The sequence below is a fragment of the Mus musculus genome, chromosome 19 (genome assembly GCF_000001635.26).
Source record: "Mus musculus strain C57BL/6J chromosome 19, GRCm38.p6 C57BL/6J".
NCBI lineage: Eukaryota > Metazoa > Chordata > Mammalia > Rodentia > Muridae > Mus > Mus musculus.
In genome coordinates, this window is record NC_000085.6 from 36,220,580 (window position 1) to 36,235,120 (window position 14,541).

Consider the following 14,541-nt stretch of genomic DNA (forward strand, 5'->3'; position numbering starts at 1 on the left):
GGGACCAATAAGACCAGCAGTGGAAATCAAGATGGGATTCCAGTCCAACACCGAGAGTAAATGGATGATAACACCCAGGTTTCTAATTTGGGAGACTAATGAAGGCAGGAGCATGAGAGTAGGTTTGGGGTGCCTTAAAGGTACATCCAGTGGATGGTTTATTAAGTGCTTGCCTCCCTCTGGGTACTTTTCTTTCTAGGATGTATCTCTCAGGGAGAAAAGGGTAGGCATAGTCACAACTAAGCTAAGTGCTTGGTTCATTGTCTGATTAGCTGGAGCCCAGCTGATCCAAATGTAAATGGTTTTTGTGGCATGGTTGCCAGTAGGTTTTTTGTTTGTTTGATTGATTTTTGTTTTTGTTTTTGTTTTGTGTGCCACAATCCTCTGTTCTTTGCCAGAATGTAGGATCTTCTGGAATTAAAGTTGTAAGACAACCCAAGAAGCAAATTTAGTTTCTCTGAATACCCTTTAATCCTTACAGTCCAACAATGTTTATATTTTACTTTCATACACTATATTTAGGTCATATTTACCCCTCCCTCACCTTGCCCCAGATCCCCCCCTCCACTCAACATTGTGTCCCCTCTTTTTACCTTTTAACCCAGCTGCTGATATGATACTCTTGGGTGTGTGCCCTTCACTGAACTGTATTTATCTCACTATGAAAGTAATGCTTTCAAGAGCTAGGTATCAGTGTTGTTTAGAGCCTAGGCTTGGAAGTAAAACAGATAAGAGGTTGGGTTGTTGCTTTGTCAATCATTAACTGTGCAGCCTAGACAGGTGTGTTATCTTTTCCTAGCTTCTGCAGTTGCTGAGAAGATGATAAATATCTGGCGAACTGTGGCATCCTGAAGGTGAACCATTGCTTCTTGCTGTTCATTCGAGCCTTCCTCTTGGAGACTGGAGTCCTGTCTATGAAGTGATTTTCTGCAGGGTCAGTCCTCTACATCAGACACAAGCCCACCTATAGATAGACCTTTTACCACCAGATGGAGAACACATATCCTAGAAGTGTTAACCCATTAGGCATTGAGAACAAATGTTTGTTGCTGAATTGTAATCAAATCAAATTACTTATTTATGACACTATCATTAAAACAAGCTCTTAATATATACTTTTATAAGATAATTCACAGAGTTATTTATTCTAAGAACAATGAAAAGACAAGGGCCAGAGTGAAATACTAACATCAGGATGTGGCTTACCACCCACACATCAACCCTGGTATAAGATGACTAGGAACCACATATGGGGTAAAAGTTCTAATTGGAGTACATATGTTGTTCCTTAATATACAAATATGTTAACTATGCTTTAATTATAGATAGTCAGGTAAACACTTAGTTACCTCATTATTTGCTATATTTCATTTATTTACTATTTATTTATTTAAAAATTGCATGTTTGTTTTAAAAGTGCATGTGGCGGCAGGGAGTGGGATGCACTGAAGGGCCAGCTCCACAGGTGGTTAAGAGCACTGGCTGTTCTTATAGAAGACTGTGGTTGGATCCCCAGCAGCTACGTGCTGGCTAATGGCCATCTGTAACTTCAATTCTAGGTAGTATGATAGCCTTCATCTGGCTTCCATGGGCACTCAGGTGTCTGGCAACTGATGCTGGTTATTGGCTGACACTGCATTTGATTCGGTCTACCAAGCCATGTACAAGTAACTGTATTGGCCCATATTCCAGGGTCAGTGCCCAAGACTTTGTCTTTCTGTGGAAAGAATTTTCGGATAGAAGTTGCTACAGTGTCTTCTTAATGCTGCAACTACAATGAAGTGAGATTAGTAAACCTTACTTCCTCTTTAACCACTCAAGTAACCCATGTGGGAAAACCCTAGAATGTGCCCTCTCAGGCGTATAAGAACATGTCTGGTCACATCAAACAGCTACAATGATTGGGTTACTTACCATCCACTCTCATTGTGAAAACTTATTAGCTAATTTAATGACTGTCATGGTCTGAATATGCTTGGCCCAGGGAGTGGCAAGCATTAGAAGGTATGGCCTTTTTCGAGTAGGTGTGTCACTGTGGACATGGGCTTTAAGACTGTCATAATCAGGGTTTCTATTCCTGTACAAAACATCATGACCAAGAAGCAAATTGAATAGGAAAGGGTTTATTCAGCTTACACTTCCACATTGCTGTTCATCACCAAAGGAAGTCAGGACTGGAACTCAAGCAGGTCAGGAAGCAGGAGCTGATGCAGAGGCCATGGAGGGATGTTACTAACTGGCTTGCTTCCCCTGGCTTGCTCAGCTTGCTTTATTATAGAATACAAGACTACCAGCCCAGGGATGGCACCACCCACAAGGGGCTCTCCCACTCTTAATCACTAATTGAGAAAATTCCTTAGAGCTGGATCTCATGGAGGCATTGCCTTAAGGGAGGCTCCTTTCTCTGTGATAACTCCAACTTGTGTCAAGTTGACACACAAAACCAGCTAGTACAAAGACCCTCATCCTAGCTGCCTGGAAGTTAGTATTCTGCTAGCAGCCTTCAGATAAAGATATAGAACTCTCAGCTCCTCCTGCACCATGCCTGCCTGGGTGCTGCCATGTTCCTACATTGATGATAATGGACTAAACCTCTGAACCTGTAAGCCAGCCCCAATGAAATGTTGCCCTTGTAAGAGTTGCCTTGGCCTTGCTGTCTGCTCACAGCAGTAAAACCTTAACTAAGACAATAACCATTAAACATAAAGGTGTATATCATAAATGCTATTTAAAACAAAACTTTCATCACATGTGATGTATTTTCTAAAGAGAACTTTATTATTTATTGTTGCATAGAAAAATCACTCCACTGGTTAGTAACCTAAAACAACAGACACTTTTCCTTGAAGCTTTTGAGGGTCAGGAACATGTAAGTAACTTAGCTTAGTGATGCTCTCTCTCAAGCCTACTCATAGCTCCAGAGAGACATCTGAAGGGCTGAGTGTGCTGAAAGGTCTTCATTGGATATTGCCCATCTACACTGCCAGTGGATGGAGGTCCCAGGTCTTCACACGTAGGCTTGCTTCCTCATAGCATATATCCAAAAGTGCTTACGAGATGACACTGGCTTTTTACTGACTGACGCTAATGAAAGCAACAGGAAGCCACCGGGGCATTAAGCCTTATTCTTTTTAAGTGATATCTTGTCCTGTGTGCTTTATCTGTAGTGTAGCTAAAAACAAAACAAAACAAAAAAACAAAAACAAAAAACAAAACAAAACAAAACAAAAAAAAACGGAGGGCTTAAACTTAGCCAAAGTTGACACTCTCCTGGTGCCCTGTCTCCATCTCTCTAGTGCTGAGATTACATGACACTACTGTTTTTATAAAGTGTTGCAGCTCCAATTAACAGTTCCCTGAATGCTAGGGGGAGTATTCCAACTGGCCTATTACCTCTGCTACATTCTATGTATTAGGAATGAATTACTAACTCTACCTTCCACTTAAGAGAAAGAGAAACATGCTGAACCTCTTTGAGGAGGCACATTAGAGACTTTAATTAAACATCGACTGCCTGAGAGAGTTAAAAGAAAGATTCCCCTCCACACACATACTATTTCAAAAAGCTCTGCCACCAAACACCTGTCCTCCTTTGGACAATTAATGTAAGAGAATAAGACATTTCCATATGAAATCAGTTTGTATTTTAGCATTTTGATGGGAATATATATGGGCTCTCCTCTTCCATCCTGTTCTTATCTTTCGGGGCTAGGTACCCTAATTCTTTCCAATAGAAGCACAGGAAATGTTCTGTGTTTTCGCTGCACACACAATCATGTGTGGGTGTTCTGCTGCCTGTTCTAAGTGCATCCCTGGCACTAAGCTGGATTTGGCCATTCAGCTATCTAGACAGCTATGTCCTTCATTACACCTCATTCCATTCTGTATCTTTCGGAACTTCAAACTTGAATGGTTGCTATGATAGATGAGATAGTGCCTAGGGCCAAGGTCGATCATGAGATGCAGACAAATTGCCATCTTCAAAATGCAACTTGGTGAAGTATAAAATGCAGTCCCAAGTAGCTACTCCTCATCGCTAGTGAAGCATTGCAGAAAAAAAAATGCAATTACTCATGTACGGGGAAGGGGAACACGTGCCACCCAGCTCAGATGTGCCACAGGAAGAGGCACGGCGGTTCTAAACATGGGAAATGCCAGTACTTGGGACAGGACAGCGAGACCACTGACAGGAAGGTGGGGGTTGCTGTCCTGTCTTCAAAGAGAAAGGGTTGAATTGTATCTGCCTCTGGATCTAATTCAAACTGACTACGGAGCAGTGAAGATAAATTGAACCTCAGAGAAAACTGAAAATTGCATTTTCCTGGCAAGTTCTTCAATAGGGTTAGTGTACTTCGATTTCTGGGGGGGAGGGGGGGTGGGTAATGGATCTCTCTCTGTCTTGGGTTTTTCACGGTTTTGTTTTTCCAAGGCTGTTTTTTTTTTTTCCAATCGGGTCTAACCAGACCCTGAGTTGCTGAGTACCACCAGTACCAATAGGTTAGACTGGAGCTGCCTGGGGCTTGCATGGGACTGGAAATGTCAACTTGTCTCCTTTTGGAAAGGCCAATGGAGCAGAAGGCAGCTAGCTCCCAGAGCCCTAGACCACAGGCAGCCCTCCCCCTGACCCCCCAAATCCTGTTCTTCTAACTCGAGAGACAAGATGCCTCTACGGTGAAATGACAGCTGGCTCACGAGCAGTTCCTAGTTTGAGAAGCTGGTCAGCATCGTGAAACACCAGGATGGTGTCAGACAGCTCGGCTCCCCAACCCAGGTCTTGGGATGATGGACCAGGGAAGTGTAGGCTGCTCTACTGTGTTTCAGAGGGCCTTGAAAAAACACAGAAGAGCAGTGTGGTCTCCACACGCCTGATGAGTTCAAGAGCAATGGGATGCTGAGAGGCCCATGGTGTCTGCGAAGAGCAACGAAGTGGGCTTTACAACAGTGCGCAGTAAGATCGGGCAGAATCAGAGCACTCTGGACTCCAGTGACCAGAGGCAGGACACATCTCAGGAGAGGCAGCCCTTGTTGGAGTACTACGTAGGCTGTCCACAAAGACACTATCAGGGGAGAAGAAGGGTAACAATAGAGAAAGTACAGTTACCTGTGTTTTTTAAATGACATTTCCTTTTAATTGCATGTGTCTGTATAATGTATGTATGTGAGGACAGGGTCAGGGTTAGGGTTAGCCCACAGAGGCTATGATGAGGTGTCAGCTCCTCTTGAGATGGAATTGACAGGTGGTTGTGTGTTGTGGATAGCCTTGTGCCAGGGCTTGCCGGTGTAGGGTGGACTGCTTTTTTTTTTTTTTAATATTTCACACTACAGTTGTGAGCCTTGTAATGAAGCACTAGGAAGTGAATTGTAGTCCTCTGTAAGAGCCATATGGGCCCTTAACAACAGGACCACCTCTCCAGCCACTAGAGTTATCTATATTTTAAGATAAAAAGGTGAGAAAGCACAGGCTTTTTTTTTCTAGAAATAATTAAAGTTTCATGGTAGAAAATGAACTAAATTGCATTATAAAAAAGCATATTATTTTTTACACACTCTGTGGCTGAAGAAAATTCAAAATGGCCTGTAAATGGGCCATTCTCTGAAGTCCCTAGGCATTGAATGCCTCAACCTTGGATTTCAGGGTGTGAGAGACAACTGGCTGAGACTACTCTGCCTCCCAAGGATTCAACAGATGGCATGTCAAACATTATGAAATCATAATACCTTGGTCTTCTAGACCAGGGGTTAGAAAATCCTTCTTTAAAAAGCCAGATAATAACTATTTTTAGGCCTTGCTGTCTGCACAGCTCCCGTGGCTGTTGTCAGCTCAAGAACAATCATGCACAGTACATCCACACGAGGCCAGGCCGTGTGCCAATAAAACTTTATTCATGGAAACTGAAGTCTGAATTTCTCCTAATTTTCTTGTCTCAGAAAGTATTAATCATTGTTTTGTTTTGTTTTGTTTTTGTTTTCCCAAGCATTTTCAAATATATAAATTCTCTTAAGCACAAAGGCAATACAACAGACAGCAGACAAGATTTGGTCATTGGCAGTAGTTGGCTGTTCTTATTTTACACTGGCCACAGATGTTTGCATGATAGGACGGATGAGTTTATCAGGTTCATGGCTATGGGTTAAAGGGCCAAGCACCTACAGGGTAATAGCTTTTCCCACAACTTGTAAGCAAGTGAGTTATATCTATAGTCAAGCTACAGCTGTTATGAAAGCCATCCAAGGGGCTCTGGCGCCCGAGGAGAAAGCCTGTGTCTGTTTCCCCAAGGCAGTACCACTGGGCCACAATTAGTCAGTACCTGGCACAGGATGGGTGATAAATCAGTGCTCACCTATTGAAAAATTCTTTTCAACACTTTAAGATATGTCCTGGGTCTGTGACTCCCTCTAAAACATTATGCAGTTCTCATTTAACACACGTTTGAAATGGGGATTTAGAAGTCAGAAGACTCACCATACGCCAGACATCAGTAAAATATCTTCATAAGCAAACGAATGACAATAAGTCTATTTCAGTCCACGGCAAACTATAAAAGCCACAGCTAAGTCCATTTAAACGAGGCCCTGTATGCACCCAGAGGCAAAGTGAAGTCACTGCACACATCCAGGCTGGGCTGGTAAGGAAACACCCTAAGTTTTCTCCTATGGCATTAACTGCATTCCATCCAGCCTATAGAAGTGGCTCAGGACATGAAAAAGCTACCTGGATAGAAAAAGGGTACGAAACGTAACAGGGACCTACCAGATTGGAAGAGCCAAAGTCAAACCTACTCCTGCACACTTCTAAATGGGCATCACCTCTGCCCATCAAGCACACCTACACAGAACACAATCACATAGCTCAGGGCTGTCTTCCTTTAGCATTTATACGAATAAGCTTTATAGCTTCTCACTTAAAAATTCTCCTTTCTTAAAAAAAAAAAAAAAAAAAAAAAACCCGGGTGAATCTGCAAAGAGAGGCGTGAGAATGTGAAGGGATTTAAGTGGTAACTAGTGTGTTGGTACCAAGATGAGGCAAAAGAAAAAGATCAAAGGTCCGTTCCTCTAAGCTGGGCGGCACCTTGGCACCGAGTCCTGGAACAGACGCTGGTTGATTTGAATAAAAAAGGAGCAGAAGTAACAAGAGATAAGAAATGATTGGCTAAGAGATATAAAACCACACTTGTGAAGGGGTCGGGGCGGGGGGGGGGGGGGGGATGATAAAGTTTTCCAAGCAGTTGCTAAAATCGCTGAGTTTTCAAAAGCCAACCTCAAGGAAAAGTAGCAAAGAGAAGCACCCTGTATCCTCCGCCATAAATTTCTGAATTAAGACACAATAGGGAATGAAGAGACACACTGCAGATTCTCGGCAGGATGAATCAATCTGGGGAAGCCCTTTGCGTTCCTGCCGGATGATGTCAGTCAGAACCCATCCCCAGGAAGAATAGGAAAGCTTCTGGAAGGGTCTCTGGAGCGCCAGGAATGTTGTTTGTGATGACTTAGAAAGGCTTCCGGGAAGAAGAGGAGTCAACTTGCTGCTTTAAAATAAAAGGAAACGAGGGAAGAAACCCCCTGGTTGTAAGCCATCAAAAGCCTTCAGATTTTCTCAGAAGTCCAGAGTGTGAATATGAGCAAAGCCATACTCTATTGATTCATTGCTTAAAATGTGTATTTACCTACGTGTTGGATATAAAAGTATAATTTAAAGGGTTTCTAAGAGCAGCAGGCAAGAACTAACAGCCGTCCTACCTTACTTTCTAGCTGATCTCCAGAGTCCTCACGCTTTTAAGACAGACACAGCTCACAAGGAAAAACACCAGCAGCCTGTGACCTGGGTCCTATCTCAGCTCTTCCACCTCTAACAATGAGAAAGACTACAGTCTTGTTAAATATATCGAAGCCCTAATATTACCAGATAAGTAAGGACTGAGTGTTTCTGGGGACTCTTGTTAGAGAACTTTCTACATAGGGTGAACATACCGTAGGAGCTCATCAGAAGTCAACTGGGATTTGCTCAACAGCTACCCGCATTGAGTACTTACGGTCTGTAAACCGTCTCTCTACACTGCAGCAGGTGACTCAGCAGCTCTGTAATGAAGGACAACTGTCATCCCCTTTAGACAGACACACACACCAAGCCTTAAAGGTGTCAGGATGCTTGCTTCAGTTATCTATTAGGAAGCTTGCTTTGGTCATCTATTAGGAAGCTTGCTTCGGTTGTCTATTAGGAAGCCTGGCCCAGAAGCTCTGCTCTCACCAAAGGAAATATGGGGAGGTCGGAGAAGCTAAAATTGCATTATCTTTTCTCTCTTTGCCTCTGTCAAGACACAGGGAACAGCAGGAGATGGTTTCCTCTCTCATTTGTACAAACAACTCCTGACCTCATTGTCACAACAGAAGTCAAAGACAATGGCCATAAATAGAACAGATGTCGGGATTCTGAGACACTCTGTGGTCTGGTAAAGGTTGAAAGGTGTCTTTTAATGTGTGCGGTTGTCACCTGACTCAGAAGTGTCCTGGGTTATGTTCCTACATTCTACGGAGGCTCCATGTGAATGCCATGTGAAGAGCTATTAGAATTTACAGCACGATGTGAGGACTCCCAAGCACCCTACAACACAACACCACAGTGACTCCAAAGGCCCTAGCAGATACCAAACACTGTGGATGTCATATCTCTCATATAAAATGGTATAGTTATATGTAATCTACATATATCTTCCAGCATATGCTGAGTCACTTTTATAATTTGATGAGATTATTTGATTAATCTCATTATAATATAACGGGATTATTTATAATACCTAACAAAATCCAGATGCCAGATGAATAACCGTTATGTTGTTGAGGTAAGAAAAAAAGGCTGTCCATGCCCAGGATACATAGAGCTTTTGCCAGAATTTCTATCACTAGCTGGTTGGGTCTGTGGATACAGAGTGCTTGAATACTGGGTGCTGACAGGTCAGTGACTCAGCTTCAGGCTCTTAGAGGCAAACCAGAAAGCAGTTTCTGGCTCTGGGGAGTATGATCAACAATGAAACTTCTGGAGAAATTGTAAATAAAAGCTGAAAAAGAGCAATATTTATTGACAGCTTATAATTTAAGCGAGCATGAATATTTTAAGTTAATAATATCTTAACTAGAGTTCCAGGTCCTTGGACCTTCAGCAATGATAATAACAGAAGTCTGTGGGCTATGTTTAATGTTCCCCAATTGCCCATTAGAATGTCACTAATCATATAGAGCATGGTCACAGCCTCTGGATACAGTAACAAATGCTGGAAGAAAAGTCTTTTGGGGGGTGGGGCGTAAATTTCATTTCTAGACTGGAGCGAGGTTTCAAAGATTTCTATCTGCGGACACCAGTAAATGTTTGTTCTGTGGATGTTGAAATAAATCCTCAAAGATGCCAAACTCATTCTGATAGGGAAGATGCTCCATTCTCAACAACAATTCAACAAGACTCACAGGTCTGGGGACAGAAGTTGTCCGCAGACATGAAAGGCAATTCTAGCTACTTACTTTGAATTACCAGTCACCAGAGGAGCCCAGGAGCCATTTTTTTCCTGCCAACTGGTTGAAGCTTGTGCCAGAGTGATCCTGTTGTTTCTTAATTGTCCTAAAAGCTGGCAGCCAGCAGTTTTCCTGCCAAGCCTGACCTCACTTTCATGTTCTTTATAATATGCAGATCATGAAGTGTGCCCCCATTCAGAGGAGGAAAAGGAGAAGCCACCTCCCTGTCCCTAAGGTGTTTGGAACTTAGCATGTGATTTGAGTATCACCTCTACTTCAATCAATGCACCAGCATTTGTATCAAAACTTTGGGTACCTTTTTTTTTTTTTCTTAAGTAAAATTGTACTTGAATACTTTCAACAAAGGAGTAATTATCATGGCAACCCTTTACAATCCTTATACGGTAAAAGAGAAGCAGTGTTCTTCCCATCAATGACAGAACTCTACTGGACATGAAAAACTATGGCCAGCATAAGCTGTAGACTATGGAATGAAATACAAGATATGCTCTCATTTAAAAAAAATAAGTCATGTGAAAACATACATGCACTCTCTTCCATGTGTACCTATATAAGGGAGAGAGAGGGAGCTGTAAACAAATTAGCAAGAGTTTACAGTATTTAATCGAGACTCACTGAAGCTCCCAACTAAATGACAATAAGGTAAAGGCAATATTTTTACGTGTTTTTGTGATCTGTGTGTGTGTGTGTCTGTTTTATTTGTTTGTTCTTGGTTTTTTTTTTGACACAGGGTTTCTTCATGTAGCCTTGGCTCTCTAGAACTAACTCTGTAGAATAGGCTGGCTTCAAACTCACAGTTCTGGGATTAAAGGCATATGTTACCACTGTCCAACTCGAAAAATAATTCTTAATATTTAAAATAGATTAATGTCTTAATGTCTTATACAACCTTATTTACTGTATGCTGTTGGATTCATATTTGTGGAGAGATTTTAAAGCACCATTAGAAAAGTCCTCATCGACTTTGAAAGACACAATTCCTTGATATTTGACTCTTCTGGAAAATTAACCTTCTGCAAATTGCCCTTGAAGCACTTTGCCTTTGCTTTGGATTGGAGTAGAGATGAGTTCAAATAGCCACAGGCTTGCACTGATAATGTTTTTGGCTTTATCAAGTTTTTGAGGTAGCTCTGAGGAGTGTAATAAAGGAGATGGGGAGGTGAAGAAAATCGTGACTAGAATATTTTGTAAGAAAAAAATATGTTCAATAAAAACTAAAGATTTCTAAAGAGGAAATGCAGTCTTTGTGATTTATTCATATTTTTGTACAAGCCTTTCATAAGTGTGAATAGTCCTCTTGTTTTTTTCTTTTTGTTAAGATTTATTTATTTTATTTATATGAATACACTGTAGCTGTCTTCAGACACACCAGGACATCCGATCCCCTTACAGATGGTTATGAGTCACCATGTGGTTGCTGGGAATTGAACTCAGAACCTCTGGAAAAGCAGTCAGTGCTGTTCACCACTGAGCCATCTCTCCAACTCCGTAAATAGCCCTCATAACAGGGTCCTCTCATCTTCTAGGAGGGGTATTGAGGGATTACACTATAGAAGAATAAAGCAAAAGTTGAACCTAAACAGACTTGTGTTCAAATTCTGCTATTTAAGAGCTGTCTGGTCTGTATAAAATCTACCTCTGGACCTACAAAATACAAAGTTCTTCTGCTGTAAGATGGAAGGATGGTGGGGCAAACAGTCGAAAACAAAGAACATTACCCAGTCACAGGTTAGTAGTGCTCAAAACTTCTGATGACAACTTTGAAAGTAAGAAGTTTAATCTACATTACTACTTAGAAGAAGCAAACAAGAAATGTAAAAAGTGGTAAGCAATGTCGGTGCTTCTTTTGGTGGCTTGGTCACCTCATTTTGCTTCCTATCTGATCAGTCATCCTAAGCACTGTGCCACAGCGACTTGAGATGCACATCCTACTGAGGAAGGACCAGTAGTGTCAACTCTAAAAGCAAACAACACACACAAATAGCAGGTTATTCGCTTTAGCTTCTTTGCAGCTAGATTATGTTTGCAATTGGGTGTCCATTTCAGCCATCTTCTTGAACATTCTACACCAAACAGAGATGGCATTACCTACTACATCTCTCTCATAACTCTATTTGAGTTTGAATTACAGAAGTTGTCCAAAAGATGGGGTAGAGTTCATGAGGTCTCAACTGTACTCAAAGAACTACAGGCAACTGAGTTATTCTAGAAGTAGGTACAGTGGTCCTCCCTAGGAAAGGGCACCCCAATTGGTTGTTCAGTGCCAAGCAGTCTGCTCTGAAAGAACACATACATATGAACAGAACATGGTATATTTAGAAAATCATAACTTTATGTGTATGAATTTGAGGGAGAATAGAAAAAGCTGCATGGGAGGGTTTAGAGCAAAGGACAAGAGGAATATTATAATTATATTATAATCTTTTTAAAAAGTACTACAAAGTTGACGAAAAAATCCAAAATTATCCACTAAGAGGCAAACTAAAGACTGAGAAGGTCCACTGTGGCAAAGCCAGGAGAAGTTGTCAGTGAGAACTATGCCCAAGTGTGATTGTAGGATGATAATATTTTAGGCTCTCCAGTGTAATCCTGGAGAGTCATCTTTCATTTACCTTGTATTTGTGAGCAAATTACCATGTCAGTGTCTATTGAGACTCACAGGCAGATTAAACATAGACACTTGCCTCTATGAAGGCATACTTGTGAATGAATGAATATATCTATATCTATCTCTATCTATTCTATCTCTATCTATTCTATCTCTATCTCTATCTATTCTATCTCTATCTCTATCTCTATCTCTATCTCTATCTCTATCTCTATCTCTATCTCTATCTATCTATATATTGCCTTTGATCAAAGATCCTCCATTGGCCGCCATGGAGTGTGTCCATGTTGAATTCTAAGCCTTGAGACAAAGCATCAGAAGCTATGGAAGAAGGCCAGCAGGCTGGCTGGAGACCCTCCGTGACAGCGACCCTCTGTGACATTCTGATCCTGGATGGCAATTTTGCTTCTGTTCTTTCGTGTGTTGTTTGTTTGTTTTTCGAGACAGGGTTTCTCTGAGTAGCCCTGGCTGTCCTGGAACTCACTCTGTAGACCAGGCTGGCCTCGAAGTCAGAAATCCACCTGCCTCTGCCTCCCAAGTGCTGGGATTAAAGGCGTGTGCCACCACTGCTGAGTTTGCTTCTATTCTTTCCCACTCTCTTCCTACACGTGACCACTAACAGCACCACACTCAGTCTCTGTTTTGTCTCTGATCCGCCCTTCAGGGAACCTCTGAGATGGCTGGGGGAAACAGAGATCCAGAATTCCCCAGGAAGCCATTGCACCGGTGCGGATGCTCCTTGCCAATACACCCCAAGTTTTCCCTTGAACCAGGTCTTCACAAACTCATCTTCCTTTTTTTTTTTTAAAGATTTATTTATTTATTTTATGTCTGTGAGTACACTGTAGCTGTACAGATGATTGTGAGCCTTTATGTGGTTGTTGGGAACTGAATTTTTAGGACCTCTGCTCACTCCGATCAACTCCCCTCTCTCAGGTACACTGTAGCTGTCTTCAGACGCGCCAGAATAGGGTGTCAGATCTCATTATGGGTGGTTGTGGCCACCATGTGGTTGCTGGAATTTGAACTCAGGACCTTTGGAAGAGCAGTCAATGCTCTTACCCACTGACCCATCTCACCAGCCCGTCATCTTCCATTCTTCCTCTTGCTTCATGTGACTCTCTTCTCCCACAAAGCCTGTGAATACCCAAGACTCCACCATTTCAAAACATTTACCCTCATACTAGGCTCCAACATAAGTCACAATTCAGTTAGTTGGAATGTGGACCAGATGGTTTGTGTTTTTATCTCTGTGGTCAACGCCACCTCTCACTCTTCGGTGACTGAGTGGGGAGACACCACACACAAAGCATTCAGCATCCCTGGGCATGCTCCTCCAAACGTTTGGAGATGTGTTTTCAAAGTCATTTAGGAAGGTAGCTTCATAATTTGCAGCATGGACAACCTCAGGCAAATTAGTTCTCCATGTTTTGCTTCCTTATTTGTAACATAAAAAAGAACAAGGCCTGTGTCTATTTTCCATCAGGGTGAATTAGTCAAATAAATGAAACACTGGGGACAGGAATCAGACTCACGGAAATGACAACTCAGAAACTGTAGTGTATAAAAACATAAATTGCTTACTATCGTTAATAAAGAAGGAGGAAAAAAGATTCAGAGAAGACAATTATAAACACCCACGAAAACTTAAAATAGTAAGATAAAATATGGGCATGCCGGCACATCCAGAAGGTGCTCTGTTTATAAAAGACAGAAGAGGAATTGCATAATCATTCCTAAGATCTTCTCAGAGCCACAGTCCTAAGATGCCCCCTTCTTTGTCTTTTCTATCAGCTTAACAAAATGATTCTTTGCACTAAAAAGGGGGGTGCAAGAAACTAGATCTGGGTTCTATAAATGTGCCAGCTTACCCCAGGGCATTTAACTGGCTTGCACAGTTTGAGTTATGGTGACCAGAAGAGACAGTATCATTAAACTTGTAGGTCTGCTCCTAAGGTTAACTATGATTGGTTTAGTCATGTAAATCATAGCTTCATGAGCAATATTTTATTTTATTGCCAGCACAACAGACTCTTACAAAGAAAAGTCAACACCTGTTGTGGGTTGTCCTGATGCGGGTTTGAATTCTGATGTCAATTCTGCTTTCTCAAGAGAGGTGGTCCCTGGACAAGCAGTCGATTGAGATCAGACTCAGATGATCTCATGTGAAGCTTCTTCCCATTTACTGGTGAATAAAACCTAGAGTCTGTGATTGGGCAGTGGAGGCGAAAAGTGGGACGGGAGTTCTTTGTGAGTGTGAGCAGGTGGAGAGAGAGAAAGAGAAGGGAAGGAGAGAGGACAGAAGAGGAGGAGGAGGAAGCCATGATGGAGCAGAACCACGTGGTCAGGAGAAACTGCAAGTAGCAAAGGGTCTCATAGCTGGGGAATAAGTTAGTATAGTGATAGTCCAA

The 14,541-nt window shown here is 41.9% G+C and overlaps 2 long non-coding RNA genes across 2 annotated transcripts in view; one reads left to right on the plus strand and one right to left on the minus strand.

Annotated features, from left to right (window-relative positions):
- The window catches only part of Gm32081, a 37,116-nt gene extending 36,019 nt beyond the window's left edge, over window positions 1-1,097 (plus strand). The window contains exon 3 of the long non-coding RNA XR_386675.1: window positions 800-1,097. This is a non-coding gene — a long non-coding RNA (predicted gene, 32081). The remainder of the gene's footprint in view (window positions 1-799) is intronic.
- Gm32027 overlaps window positions 1-14,541 on the minus strand; it is a 47,357-nt gene that overhangs the window by 3,743 nt on the left and 29,073 nt on the right. The gene's annotated exons all lie outside the window — the stretch shown is intronic.